The sequence below is a fragment of the Hibiscus syriacus genome, unplaced genomic scaffold (assembly GCF_006381635.1).
Source record: "Hibiscus syriacus cultivar Baekdansim isolate YM2019G1 unplaced genomic scaffold, ASM638163v2 tig00112293_pilon, whole genome shotgun sequence".
Taxonomy (NCBI): domain Eukaryota; kingdom Viridiplantae; phylum Streptophyta; class Magnoliopsida; order Malvales; family Malvaceae; genus Hibiscus; species Hibiscus syriacus.
In genome coordinates, this window is record NW_024063296.1 from 2,675,737 (window position 1) to 2,690,554 (window position 14,818).

Genomic DNA, 14,818 nt, shown 5'->3' on the forward strand with positions numbered 1-14,818 from the left:
GTCATGGAAGGAATAAAATAGACTATATGTCCAAGTAAGTCATTAAGGGACATTGTATAGTTGGCATGTCATAGAGTCCAGCAGTAGGCTGCATATTCGGGGTTGCACTAAAGTATAACTAGTGCATATGGTGGGCATGACCTTATGCGTCATATTCGGGATTGCACTAAAGTATAACTAGTGCATATGGTGGGCACAACCTTATGTGTCATATTTGAGACTGCATTAAAGTATAACTAGTGCAAATGGTGGGCACGACCTTATGTGTCCTACTCGGGTTAGCACTACGGTGCATATATTTGACTCATGTACCCAGGGCTACACCATGATGCTTATTTGTTGTTGTGTGATTGTACATGACATCTTTGTGATACCGAGTGCTATTGTTGTGTTTTGCATAGTGATGCATTGTAGTATGATACTGAGGTTAGAGACCTAGTATACGCTACTCATAGCGAGACCCTTAGGAAAGACTGAAAGAAGTTTAAGACTTACATTTTAGAGATACAATTGTTGATCCTTAAATAGGTAGCACAAGATTATGATCTTGCATGTACCTATTGCTTATTATCATGTCTTATAGCATGCCTATGTTTATGAAATTCATATACTGATCTAGATTAGTGATTATACTCTTGGGCTTGTAAGCTCATGTTTTAATGTTTCCGTTCGCAGGTTAGTATATTGAGTTGTTCGAGGAGCACTGTCGCAGCAAGACTTCTAGCATTTCCCTACAGTGTATTGTACACTTGTAGTGGGCATGTGTATTCATAGGACCTTATTATTGTATTTAGATTGACGACAATAATGGAGTTTAAGTTATATATATATATATATATATATATATATATATATATATATATATATCCATATCACATTTTGAGTAATTGATAAATTTTTTAACGGCTACCAGAGACCAAAACCTAACCAAAAAACTTTAAATACCTTGATGAATAAACACTATAATTTATACATTTAATTTTTAATTAAGCCTATTACAAACTTCAAAAAGTAAAGAAAATAATCCAAAATTTAAAGTCTGTTTGTTTCACTTAAAACATTTTCTGGAAAACATTTTCTATAAAACGAATTACATCTTCTAAACAACGTTTTACGTATTCGAAAGACAATGTGTAAGCCACTTTCCATTTGTTGATAAATTTTCTAGAAACTATTTATTCCAAATATGAAAAATAATAAATAACGCTATTTATTATAATAATTTAATATTATTGTTTTAAAAATTTTAGAATAATTTATCTAATATTATTTATATCAATATTTTTATTAAAATAATATAAATATTATAAATAAAAGAGAATAACTTCAGTGACTGAAAATGTATTATAATATACGATTTTAACAAACTTTTTTTGGATTTGCAAAAATAACCAATGAATTCGCAACTCGAATTCGGATTCGCAACTCGAAATCCAATTTTGCAACACAGTTTCCGAATTCGCAACACATAAGTAGAATTCGTAACTCGAACATGGAAATTTTCGCAACGCGAATTTCATTTTCGCAACTCGATTCGCCAAATTCGCAACTCGATTTCGACAATTTCGCAGCTCAATTACCGATATAGGTAAACACAGTACAAAAATCCGGTAAAAAATCTGAATTCGCCAATTTGAAAACTGAGTTACAAATTTGGAAAATCCGTGTTGCGAATTTGACCAATTTCGTAACTTAATTACCGATATAGTAAACATGGTAGAAAAATCCGATAAAAATCTGAATTCGCCAATTTAAAAACTGAGTTTCAAATTTGGCAAATTCGTGTTGCAAAATGTAAAATCTCGCCTCTTAAAGAAAAAATCGTTTCGACGGTTCGTTTGTTTGGTTAAAGTTAAACGAACGAACAAACATTAACATACCCTCGTTCGTGTTTGTTCAATTCATTTACAGGCGTAGGTTTAGTTGAGTGATTCATACGTGTACTTAGCAATTGAAATTTTTCTTTAAGAGGTGAGATTTCACATTTCGCAACAAGAATTTGCCAAATTTGCAACTCAGTTTTCAAATTGGCGAATTCAGATTTTTTACTGAATTTGTGACGCCAGACAGAATAGTGATTATCCTGCAAGCGCTCCAACAGATGATTCACAAGAGAAAATTCGCCCAAAAAATCCAGAGAAAAAAAGTCTCTAGGGTTTAATAAAATATTATCAAATCAAAACCATCCCCAAAAATCAGTCCACAAGCCGGACTGTTATAGCCAAAAATAGTCTTTATTCGAATTTTGCCAAAAATAGCAAAATCCTGAAAATCACTCTAAATTGAAATTCGAAATAAAATAAGCAATCTCCATAAAATCCGGCCTAAATCGGATTTAAATTGACTTCCTAATTGGCAATCGAAATATTACCATAAATAGTAAACAATATCTAAATCTAGTGATTCGGAGGGGAAAACGGCAGAATTTGATGTTGAAAAAAGGCCACATGGAGCATAGCTCAATGTGGAGAGCGTGCGCGTCGAAAAGAGCTTTCCGGATTGGGGTCTTATGCGCGATTCTGACATTAAGTGTTTTTTAGAATATTATTAAACTACTATAACATTAAGTGCATGAATAATATTATTCATTATTAACGATTCAATAATATTATTTTTAGAAAATTGTTGCAGTGGTGATGCTGCAGACTGATGGGCAGAATTCGATTATCATTGTTGGTGGCGCTAATATGAGTTATTGGCCTCAACAATTTTCTTATCAGGACTTGGATGTTGTTAAGAAGGCTGGCATTGTTTTGCTTCAGAGGGAAATTCCTGATTATGTTAACATTCAAGCGCCAAGGTTAGGACTTGGGATCTTTTGTTATCTGAAATTTATGCTTATGTGTCTTTTCTTTTGCTAATAGAGTTGTTCTAGCATAAATGTTGAATCCATAATTTAATAGCGAATGGTTTCTTTTATACTTGTAGAGTGTCAACTCTGTTAACTAAACTAGAACTACTATGGATGATTTGAGAACTTGGTGTAAAGGAAGATGCTTTCAAGCTTGAAAGAGTTACACTGCCCGTTTGATTATCATTTAGGCTTTTATGATCTCTAAGCAACTAAAGGAAGTTTCTGCAATTATAGAAGCTATGCAAAGTTTCATCTTGTTAGCCTCTTGACGTTAGTGTTACATATGTAGTTTATTACAATATATATGTTTTTTTTTTGTCACTTGCCTTCCTAAATTAATATGGCTTAGTGTTTTTAATATATTCTTCGAATATTTTGCCTGAGATTGTTGTTTTCTTTCGCTAAAGATAAGTTTTTATCTAGTGAAAAGTAACATTCGGATTGAGGGAATCCTATGCTAAGATGATGCTTGTCACACTAATTAAAAGTAACCTTTGAGCCCTTTTTTCTTTTAGCGCTTTGCTTTAGGTCAATTGAAAAGCTTTGAAGAAGGGAGATGCCATTTAATGATTCTTAACTTCAGGTTGTGAATTGGAGAATCGATTACTCTGTATTAGGTGATCTGTATCCGCTTTCAAGCAGTATCACAGTGCTTCGAAATCCCCAGAGGCTTTCTATTAACAAAGCTTAGTGAAACATCATTGTTTATTTGGTGTGCTGTACTGCTGTTTTTTTCTTTCCTGCTTAAAATCATTCTTAGAACCTTTATTATAAACTTGTGCAATGAGGATCTTCTACCTGGTTCACTCTGAGTTTGGAATTGTTGTGTTTCCCTATGCCTTAGAGAGTGCTCTGAGTCTTGAACATTTCTTTCATATTTGAAATGTTTTTGAGGTATGATACAATTTCAATATGCCCATCTAAGTGTTTCATTGCAAGTAAGAATACAATAGAAGGAACTACAAATAGTTTAAACTTTTAAATATCAAAATCACACTTAAAATGCTTGATCTGCATAATGAAATCTAAACTTGACATATCTATTCTAGTGTGTCTATACTTACACAAAAAAAGTGCCTTTTCAGGCGAATCGCCTGTATCATCAGTTCAAGTTCAAATATCACATGAATGTGGAACACGAAATTTAACTTCAATAATTACTAAATTGAGAAGGCAACAATAGTTTAAGTTGCATTGATGCTTTTCTATTTTAATTTAATGTGATGTAAGGTTTGGAATTATGGTTTTTTTAACAGCGGCATGCTTCAAAGATCTAATTGCTGGAATTTCGGGATAAAAACCTCAAAAGTAAGCTTCAGTTTAGAGAAACGATATTCGGGACTGTTGTAGTTAATTGGAGATGATTGAGTACTTGTTTAGGGTTCTTTGGTTTGAAGGGAAAGTGATTTGGTTCCAAAGAGAATTCTACCTTGATCTACTTGTGTTGATTATCTCAATTCAAAGTTGAAGAGATTATTGTTAATACTGTGACTGCTGCATTCCTAGGCTGGTGAGGTGAGATAAAAATTATCCTCTTTAGAAGCCAAAAGCTAAGGTCTTCTGTTCTCCATTGACAATAGTCCTTTTGATCTAATTATGATGTTGGTATTTTTTCGGTGATTAGTTTAATGATTTCTCAGTTCAATTTTATCCAATGAGTTCTCTAGTATTTTTTTTTTTGGTTCACTGAAATGGACTTTACATGGTAGAGTTTACTAGTTAACTTTCAGGCTGCAAAGAGTGCTGGTGTTACTGTAGTTATGGATGCTGGTGGAATGGATGCACCAATGCCGCAAGAACTTTTGAACTTTGTTGATATCTTTAGCCCAAATGAATCTGAACTTTGTCGATTGACGGGAATGCCTACTGAAAATTTTGAGCAGATTAGTAAAGCGGCTGGAAAATGTCACAAAATGGTGAGTTTTTCCACACCTAAACAGGGCCTTAATTTGGCATTTTTTTAAAACTGGAATATATGATATAACATGAAGTTCTTAGTTAATAGAACTTTTAAAAATACAAGCTTTTTTAAAATAAACTTTCACAACAGTTCAGCATTCGCAACAACTATGGTGGTTAGAGCAACCTTTTATGGGCTTTTTTTTAGATTTGTTTCCTTATTTCTCTGCTGTCTCATGGTTAATTTTGTTTTCTTGTGTAATGATCGATATAGACCTTACTCCTATTACTAATTCAAACACGTGGCGTACCATGCTGAACATCCACAAACATTATGTAGAAATAGACATTGAGTTAGGTTCTTTGCATTGGGACCTTCAAATGTCTCGTTGACCGATTTTACGTATGAAACACCCCATCAGCTGTAAAATCTCTTCATACAACAGGGGATATGGGGACCGACTGATCATTTCTAGTCGTAACTAAAATAAGTGGCCTTCAGTAGTGGGCAAGCTTTTTATGGAAATTATTCGAGTCTCTGGGCAGGTACCAAGATTTTACTACAAGATAAATGTGAATACATTTCAGGGTGTTAAGCAAGTTCTTGTGAAACTTGGGGCCAAGGGATTTGCTTTATTCGTAGAAGGTGAGGAAACAATTAGAACTCAATCATTCTTGCTGCACAAGTTGTAGATACAACAGGAGCTGGTGATACTTTTGCTGCATCCTTTGCTGTGGCTTTATTAGAGGGGAAGTCCAAGAAAGAATGGTTGAGATTTGCCGGTATTCCACGCGCGCTCTGTCACTTTAGTATATTTATATACATATATAGTTAGATAGATAGAAAGACCATGACCTTTGCTTATATATAACTTCACCAAGGATTTGGTCCTCGTATATTTTGTTTAACCAATTATGCAGCTGCAGCAGCCTCTCTTTGTGTTCAAATGAAAGGAGCCATGCCTAGCATGCCCAACGGGAAGTCTGTTTTCTTCAGTCTATGAATTTGTTCTGTTTTGCCATATTACTGGGCGCTAAACCATCAGTGCTAGTGTTGGTTTGGGGTTCCAGAGTTCGACAGGGGAAAAGACGGTGAGTTGGAGTAAAATAAGGGAAAAAGTATTGTTGCACATATATTTGTTAGTATTTTCCCATTGCAGCATTGACGATGCCTTAGGCTTGAGAAATATTTATCATTTTTAATGACTGATATGTTTGCTGTGTAAGCTTGCTGTCTCCATCCCAATGAGGACAGTTAAATAATAGAAACAAACATAAATGGCACTTAAGTTCGTCGTTTTTAGAGCATTACTTTTGTATAGGAAACTGTTGGAGTGAATTAATGCATGTATTTTCTTTGGATGCATTGGCAACAATTCATTTTTATATATTCAAAAATACCTTACTGTTATTTTTCTTGATAAATTTGACCCAAATTGATACATGAATATGGGGGTACAATATTCCAAGAATATTAAAACAACATTAACCATACTCCTACTAGGGCAGAATTGGCTCATATGAGGTGCATTGAGAAATTATTTTCAAAATTTGGGTGGAATGAACACTATGGGGGAAGACAATCAGATCACCTAGCGTCTTTGGAAAGACTCCTGAAAGACACTACATTTCCTGAGTTGGTACTTTGCTAAGGTTAGAATTCAGAAATTACATGCAATCTGGGAAAGACGCCTTATCTTCCACCTGAGTTGGTACTCTGCTAAAGTTGGAATTCAAAAACTGCTTGCAATCTGGGAAAGACGCCGTATCTTCCGGGAATGTCGCCAAAGGTTAGAATTCAAATGGGTAAACTACACGGGTGACCACCAAACTATGGTCATTAATCGATCTTGCCACCGAACTATTTTTTGTCTCAATTCGACCACCGAACTTTTTAATTGACTCAATCAGACCACTCTCGGTTAAAAAAATGGAGAGTCCAACGTGGTTGTTATAAACTAATGGCGATGTTTTTTAATTATTATTAATGCCAGCTGAGTACAAACATGGAAAACCAATGGGTTTTTTCAAACTAAACCCATTCGTCTTCGCCTTTGATATCATACCTTTTGTATTACACTCGTTGAAAGAGTGAAAACCCATTCGCCTTCATTGCAGAAAACCCATTCGCCTTCAACCTCCTCGTCTGAAAATCAAACTAGTTTAGAGAGATTTCGAGAGATTTAGATAAACAAAGATATTTTCTTCCTGGGTTTTAGGGGAATCGAAAGGCTTACAAAGTTTAAAAAAAAAATATTTTGTGTGTTTTTGGGTAAACACTCGTTTGATCGAAAAATCTTTAAGGTCTTCTTCCGTTTAACAATGGGTAGCAGATATCATCGTGTGGAAGATGACTCAAACGCGAGATATAGTAAGCGCTCAAAAAATCTTTAGGGTCTTCTTGCATTTAAAAAAAATATTTTTGAAGCTCCTCAAAACAAATTTGAAAACTCTTATTTTATTATGTTAAATTTGAAAACATTCTTCTGCGTACTGTTTAGTGGTTTTTGATATTAAAATGTTATATATGTTAGGGAGTTTATATGGGTTTACTGCTTAATGTTAGTATAAATGGTTTTACTGCTTACTGAGATTATATGAGTTTAGTGGGTTTACTGTTAGTATATATGTTAGTATATATGTTAGGGAGTTCATATGAGTTTTGTGGGTTTACTGTTAGTATAAATGTTAGTATATATGTTAGGGAGTTTATATGAGTTAATATGAGTTTTGTGGGTTTACTTTTAGTATTAATGGTTTTCATGCTTACTGATTACACGAATGAGAATAGTATATATATGAGATTATATGGCTTTTTCTTATGCTTACTGCTTATTGATTGCACGAATGGGTTTGTTGTTAGTATACATGGGTTTACTGCTATATATGCTTATTGTTTTATAGAATATATGATATGGTATGTTTATTTGGATAATTTATGTTTATTGATATAATCTATGTAGTGATAGAATTATTTGTTTGCATGCATAGATATGTTTTGCATGAAATCAATGAATGTGAGTATTGCATGTATATGTTCTGCATGAATATATGTGTTTAGTGAATTTCAGTATGTTGACTTTTGCATGAATATATGCAGTGCACATGTACAAACATGTAACTTTGCAATTTTTGTGGTCCCTATATATTATGTGTTGTTATTAGTATAGTATTTTGAATATGATCCCCACATATTATGTGATTGAATCTATTATTTGAAAAGTTATTTTTTGTCTCTTTTGATATATTGTTAATATATTCAGTTGTAGTTAAATATTCTTTAATTATTTGAATAATAATGAAATTTTTTCATTAACAGATTTGAATTCTCGAAAATTTACAATTGTAGTACATAATGGGGTTTTTTTGTTAAGAGAACAAGGTTGGAATAAACTGGCATACTAGTGGACTGCTTTGACAACTGTGATGCTGATGAAATGTCCATCTTTGTAATTATTGATATGATAACCAAATTAGGAATTAGTTATTCACTTAAGATTTTTTGGCAAGTGTCAAACATTCCACTAGAGGTAAAACCACTCGTAACTGATACTGTTATCCTTGAAATGCTTAGGGTTTGACCATAACATTCACATTTATTTGGAAGGCATTAAAAGACTTAATGAACATAATCAACACTTGTTTGAACATAATGAACCTGAAATTGATGAAGCAGAACCAAATGAACCAGAAATTAGTGAGCCCGAAATTAATGAACCAGAACCAGTTGAGCCAGAAAATAATAAACCAGAACCATCTGAGCCAGACATTAATGAACCTGAAATTGATGAACCAGAACCTGCTCAGGTGAGGATAGATGCTGAGTATGAAGCCCCACAGATAAGTAGTGATGAATCTGACTTTTCTGGTAGTGATAATGACTTTGAAAATTCAGAAGTTGAATTCTTTGATTTGAATACTGGGGGGAAACTGATGAAATGAGGATTGTTAGTGACTCTGAAGTTGGAAATTCTGACTCATTATACAGTGCAGATGAGTCAGATGGTGATGGTTCACATAGGAAGCCTAGACACCCTGAATTTAATACTGCCACAGATATTATAAACCCTAAATTAAAGGTTGGACTGATATTTGCTAACAAGACAATATTAAGGGAGGCAATCAGAATATATGCAATTAAAAATAGGTATAATGTGAAGTTTAGAAGAAATGACAACAGAATAATCCAAGTAAGATGTAATGTAGGTTGTACTTGGATTTATGGGCCTCTCCCCTTACCCTAAAGATCCTAGTGATGGTAATTGGAAAATTAAGTCACTGAATGATAAACATACATGTCTTCAGGGGTTTGAAAATGCTAATATAACTGCTAAGTGGATAGCAAAATAGTATTTTCAATCATTCCATGTTGATCCCAATTATTCTGTTAAATCCCTTAAGCAAGACGTGCGTAATTATTATGGCGTCATGGTATCTACATCTAAGTGTTCTAGAGCTAAGTGCATAGCTCTTGAAAAGCTGCATGGTAACCACACAGAACAGTATGCCAAATTGTATGATTACCTAAGTGAGCTTAGGTACACAAATCCAGGCACAACCACTGTTTGTCATTTGGATGAGAGAGTTTTCAAGAGGGTTTATATTTATATGCAAGCAACGAATAATGGGTACAAATCAGGGTGTAGGCTGATTATATGTTTGGATGGGTGTCACCTAAAGGGATTTTTTCAGGGTCATCTGCTAGTCGTTGTTGGAGTTGATGCAGATGACTCTATTTATCCATTAGCCTTTGCAGTTGTAGAGAGTGAGAATCAATCATCATGGTTCTGGTTTTTAGAATTACTGGGTAATGATTTGGAGTTGAATAATTTTCACATATTGACATTCATGACTGATAGACAGAAGGTATTTATTCCCATACTTTTAAAATTCTTTTTATTTTAAATCATTCCAATTTTGATTTCTAATAATTTATTTTGCTGTGTGTAAGGGCTGGTAGAAGCTGTGGAAGAATTATTCCCCAATGCAGAACATAAAACATGTGTGAGGCACTTATATTCAAATTTTAAGAGCAATGGTCATCACAAGGGGAAAACATTGAAGGACCAACTATGGATGGCTGCTAGGGCAACATATGTTAGGGAGTTTGAATATGCCATGAAAGGAATGAAGGTATATATATTTTTGGTAAACTTGTTATTTTACATGTGTTCATGTTTATGAAGAGTAATAAAAATAAATTATTTCATGCCGTTTTTATCAGGGATAGCACACAAATAGTTGTCAAAGAAGGATCCTAAACAATGGTCAAAGTCACATTTCTCTTTTAGAGCCAAGTCAGACATGTTGTTAAACAATCTTTGCGAGTCGTTCAATAAGGTGAATATGACAAACCAATTCACACAACTTTTAAAATATTGCTATTATGTAATCTAAGATGTATTTTTTTTCATTTTGTGATTAGTTGATACTTGAAGCTAGAGACAAACCAATTATTACATTGTTGGAGTCTATTAGAACAATGTTGATGCAAAGAATTGCAAAAAAAAAAAGGATCAAGTTAATAAGTTTGTTAGGTCTATATGCCCTAAAATTCAGAAGAAACTATGCAATGCAATATCACAAGCAAATAGGTATAACTTTTTTATATTTTTGTCATTTGTTTTGATTGCATATTGGTAATGCTTATGTATGCTTTGGTTAACTTGCTAATACATATTCTTCATGCATACAGTAATTACATAGTGTTACTGCATAATGTTATTGCATATTGTTCATGCATAATGTTATTACATATTGTTCATGCATATTGTTATTACATATTGGAATAATTGAATACTGTTATAACATAACTTGTTAGTGCAGACTGTTATTGTGTTTTGTTTATATATATTTTTCTTGTACAGTTGTTGGTCCATTCATGCTGGTGGACCAACATACCAAGTTTCATGTGGTCCTTCAAATCAACATTGTATCAATATTGAAACTAGAATTTGGTCATGTAGAAAATGGGAACTAATAGGTAACTTAATGTTTTATTAATATAATGTTAATTTTTCTTTTCTTTATTTTTAAAATAACTAATTGTTTTTTAATCTAGGTATTCCTTGTATACATGCAATTTCTACCATAGTCATGAATAATGAAAACCCATAAAACTTTATGGACCAATGCAACTTAGTGAAAACCCAAATGGGCATATACTCAAATTTTATCAACCCGGTTAGAGGTCCTAATTAGTGGACTCCTATTGAAACAATGGAGCCTATCTTACTACCTACCTTGAGAAGGCCACCAGGAAGACCACACAAGAATAGAAGAATGGAGGTCGATGAAGCACCCCCTTATACTCGTAGGGTGACAAAGAGGGGAGTTAAAATATTATGTAGAAAGTGTGGGGGGTTCTGGACATAATGTTAGAACATGCAAGGGTTAGGTTGGTCGCAATACAAGGTCCCTCCAACAAACATCTAATACAAGAAGATAAAAACAACCAGTATGTTTTAGATTAACTTTGTTTTAGCTTGCATTTGTTTTAGATTGATTGGAGCTTATTGATTGTATTTGTTTTTTATTATAGTTTAAAAGATCAAATGAAGTTGTCATGCAAAACCAAACAAGTAGTTCAAGGTCACAACAACCTGCAGGGGTGCATACTGTTAGATGCATGCCCACTCCCACTGTACCATTGAGTCAAGATAGTTGTGTCACTCAATCGTCTCCCCATCAACAAGCTCCAACACCAAATCAAGCTGCGATGCAAAATCAAAGAACTAGTCCAAGGGCACAATCACCTTCACAAGGATATACTGTTAGATGGATGCCTACCCCTACTGTCCATATTAGGCAGCAAACATTTTTGAGTCAGTCATCTCCAAAGAGACATAAAAGTGACACTTCTGGCAGCCAACCATCTCCACAAAACTAGACCTTTTGTTTGATATTTTGAGTAGTGCATTTGACCATACACATTATAGTTCTTTGATTAGCTGATATTGTTAGGTTTTGTGGTGATAGCTGATATAGTTAGGACACGTAAGGGATATCTGATATTGTTAGGTTTTGTGGTGACAATTGACAATATCTTATGTATGTCCAAACAAATGTTCTCCAAATCTTTTGTGTATTTTCTTTTGTGTATTGGTCAAACATTCGATGTATGCCATATATTGGCTTGAAAATTAATTCAATGAAATTTTTTGTATGTTTTATATCCTTATATTTGAAGCATTTCCTTAAGACAAATCTATCTCACAAATTTAACATTTCATTAATACTTAAAGCATTACACTGAAAATAACAGGTTACATACATTGCATCTTCAATTCTAACACAAGTCTTGCATCTTAAATTCTAACACAAGTATTGCATCTTCAATTCTAACACAAGTCTATTAACCCATACAATGTAGTTAACAACACAGCATAATATTACCCTAAATTACTCCCACAAAGAAGACAAAAAAAGAAGACTTAAGTGATTATAATTCCCACTATCACTCTCGCAAAGAAAACAAGAACAAAAGTCCAAATCCAAGCAGATTTTCGTTTCCTTTGTTCCTCCTCCATAGCTCCAATCTTTCTTAGAAGACCAACAATAATAGCTTTTGACCGATAACTTACTGGTGGATTATACCAGCAAAAAAAACTTGCAAACCCGAGACCCTTTTCCATAATTTCCACAATCCCAAAATCTCCTACCAGGATTTTCGTCGGTCCATCCGGTTGTTAGCGTCGAATGAACTCCACATAAGCACATCCGATTCTCATTTTCTTCATCCATGTTTCGAAGCAGTCTTCTCGTCTTCTTATTTCACTCTTTCTTTCTTCAATTTCCAGCAGCTATGTTAGGGTTTTTAGAATGATAAAACATTTGAATTTTAAACTTTGGGTGCCCTTTAAATGGTTTTTTCTCATATGTTTTAATTGAGGTGGTGTCCTGCATGTCGATGACGTGGAGTGGTGCATGTCAAACCTGGAAACAACCAGCTTAGTCAGCAGCCACGTCGGATTCTCCATTTTTTTAATAGAGAGTGGTCTGATTGAGTCAATTAAAAAGTTTGGTGGTCGAATTGAGACAAAAAATAGTTCGGTGGTAAGATCGATTAATGACCATAGTTTGGTGGTCACCCTTGTTGTTTACCCAATTCAAAAACTGCATGCAATTTGGGAAAGACTCCGTATCTTCTAGGAATGACGCCAAGTCTTCCTTTATTCATTGTTCATTCTACCCTAGTTGAGAATAATTTCTCAACACCTCATACGAACTATTTTTTTAAAACCATGAATCCTTCAAATTTGCCTATCCTATATGAGACATATTTATATCCTATACTCACCAGATGCGAGTACAGAACTACAATTTCACAGCATTTGTAAACACAGTACTAAGACTTCATGTAGACAGACCATATATATAATAGGTTCATATTTGGTAAGGTAAATAAACTTAGTTCAGGAGCAACCATATTCAAACTTATCATACATCAGCCAAGCATTTAAATTTATTTCATAATGATAATAGAGAAAAAGAGGGTAAAAGAAAGCACTCATTAAAATTTATAGTGTTTGTCAACAGCAGCTGAAACTTCCCAAGTGCAACTCATCCCTTTGGGAAACTACCAAATCGCCAGCACCAATCTCCACAAAGTCATTGCTACCATCTGGGTACACCCTTACTTTCCCTTCCAGCAGATAACACGTCTCTTTTGAGCTATACGTCCACGGAAATTTACTAGGAGGACAACCCCACCTGTTCAAAAAAAAATCCAAAACCTATTCAAAATGGCATCTTCAATTTAAAAAAACCCAGCTTTAATCACATCATCCATGAATAAGTGCTACTAAAACTTGGATAAAAAATGAAAACTCATAAAAAATATAGATTGAATAAAGAGGTTTGAGTGACAATACTTGGGCCACTGGCGCACGCCAAGCTGGGAGATTTTGGGTTCAGGAGGGTTGGTTTCGACTTTGATGCCGAGTTTCTCAGTGGCCATGCTTTCGGATCTTATCTTGGGAGCCGTCAGAGGGTAACGGAGCTTTAAATGTATAAGTTTGTGGGTGGTTGGGAGTAACAAAGAAGAAGATGTTGTACCACCAAAAGCAAAAGCGGATGCCATTTGTATTAGTTAACAAGGATCGATCATTCAGGACTTGTGGACGGAGAAGGAGAGGCCCAAACTGCACTTTCATTATATGTCAATGTGTAGGGATAATATTGGCCTCTACTTCCTCATCTTTTCCAAGCCGACCCCTTTTTGCCATCTGACATTCTTCCCATTTGTTTTAGCCTTTAGTTTATCACACACAATCAGGTTTTTTTTTAACACAAAAAAAATTGGGTAAACTATAAAAATGACCATCCAACAATGGGGCTTAGTCTCGAACCGACCACCATTTTTAAATTTATGTCAATATAACCACTGAACTATTTAAATGATTTCAATATAGTCACCTATCAGTAAGCGTTTACGTTGCAGTTAACAAAATTGGTATAAATAGTGTGCAAATCCTTATAAAATTACGTATTCGCAGCACTGGTACCTTGCTTTGTTTTCTTCTATTTTGGTCACTACTAGTATATGGTATGTTTCCTAGAAGTTTCATTTAATGCAATTCGATCTTGATTTTGTTTTTAATTTGTCTAATGTCTTAATTTGAGCATTAACTTTAAAATCTTTTATTCTAGTCATGTATTAATTTTATAGATTAAATTCCCTAAATTTTAGAATTATTTTTTGAGACAATTCTAACACTTGTTATCAAGATAATACATATGTTATATAACTTGTTCATGTTTAGGCAAAAAATAAAACTAAAATAACTTAATTGCATTTGACCCCAAGATCAATTAGTAACCAAACAAAGCCTTAAATAATAGACTAAATCTAATATTTAGGTATCAATTAATTTTTTTTTATATATTATATATTATAGTTAATTATAGAAATAAAAAATAGATAAGTGAGGACTTAAATCTATGCCAGTTGAGAAAATGATAACCTTTAGGTCTCAAGTTAGATTCCCTTGGGTGTCAAAACTCATCTTCAGTTATTTTCACTTTAATTCAAAAGGTGACACATGTCAGTTTTTGATGGATTAA

At 33.8% G+C, this 14,818-nt stretch overlaps 2 pseudogenes; one reads left to right on the top strand and one right to left on the bottom strand.

Annotated features, from left to right (window-relative positions):
* Positions 1-2,636: 2,636 nt before the first annotated feature.
* Positions 2,637-5,772, top strand: LOC120177570 (annotated as a pseudogene).
* A 7,371-nt stretch (positions 5,773-13,143) lies between these two features.
* On the bottom strand, positions 13,144-13,932 carry LOC120177589 (annotated as a pseudogene).
* Positions 13,933-14,818: the final 886 nt, after the last annotated feature.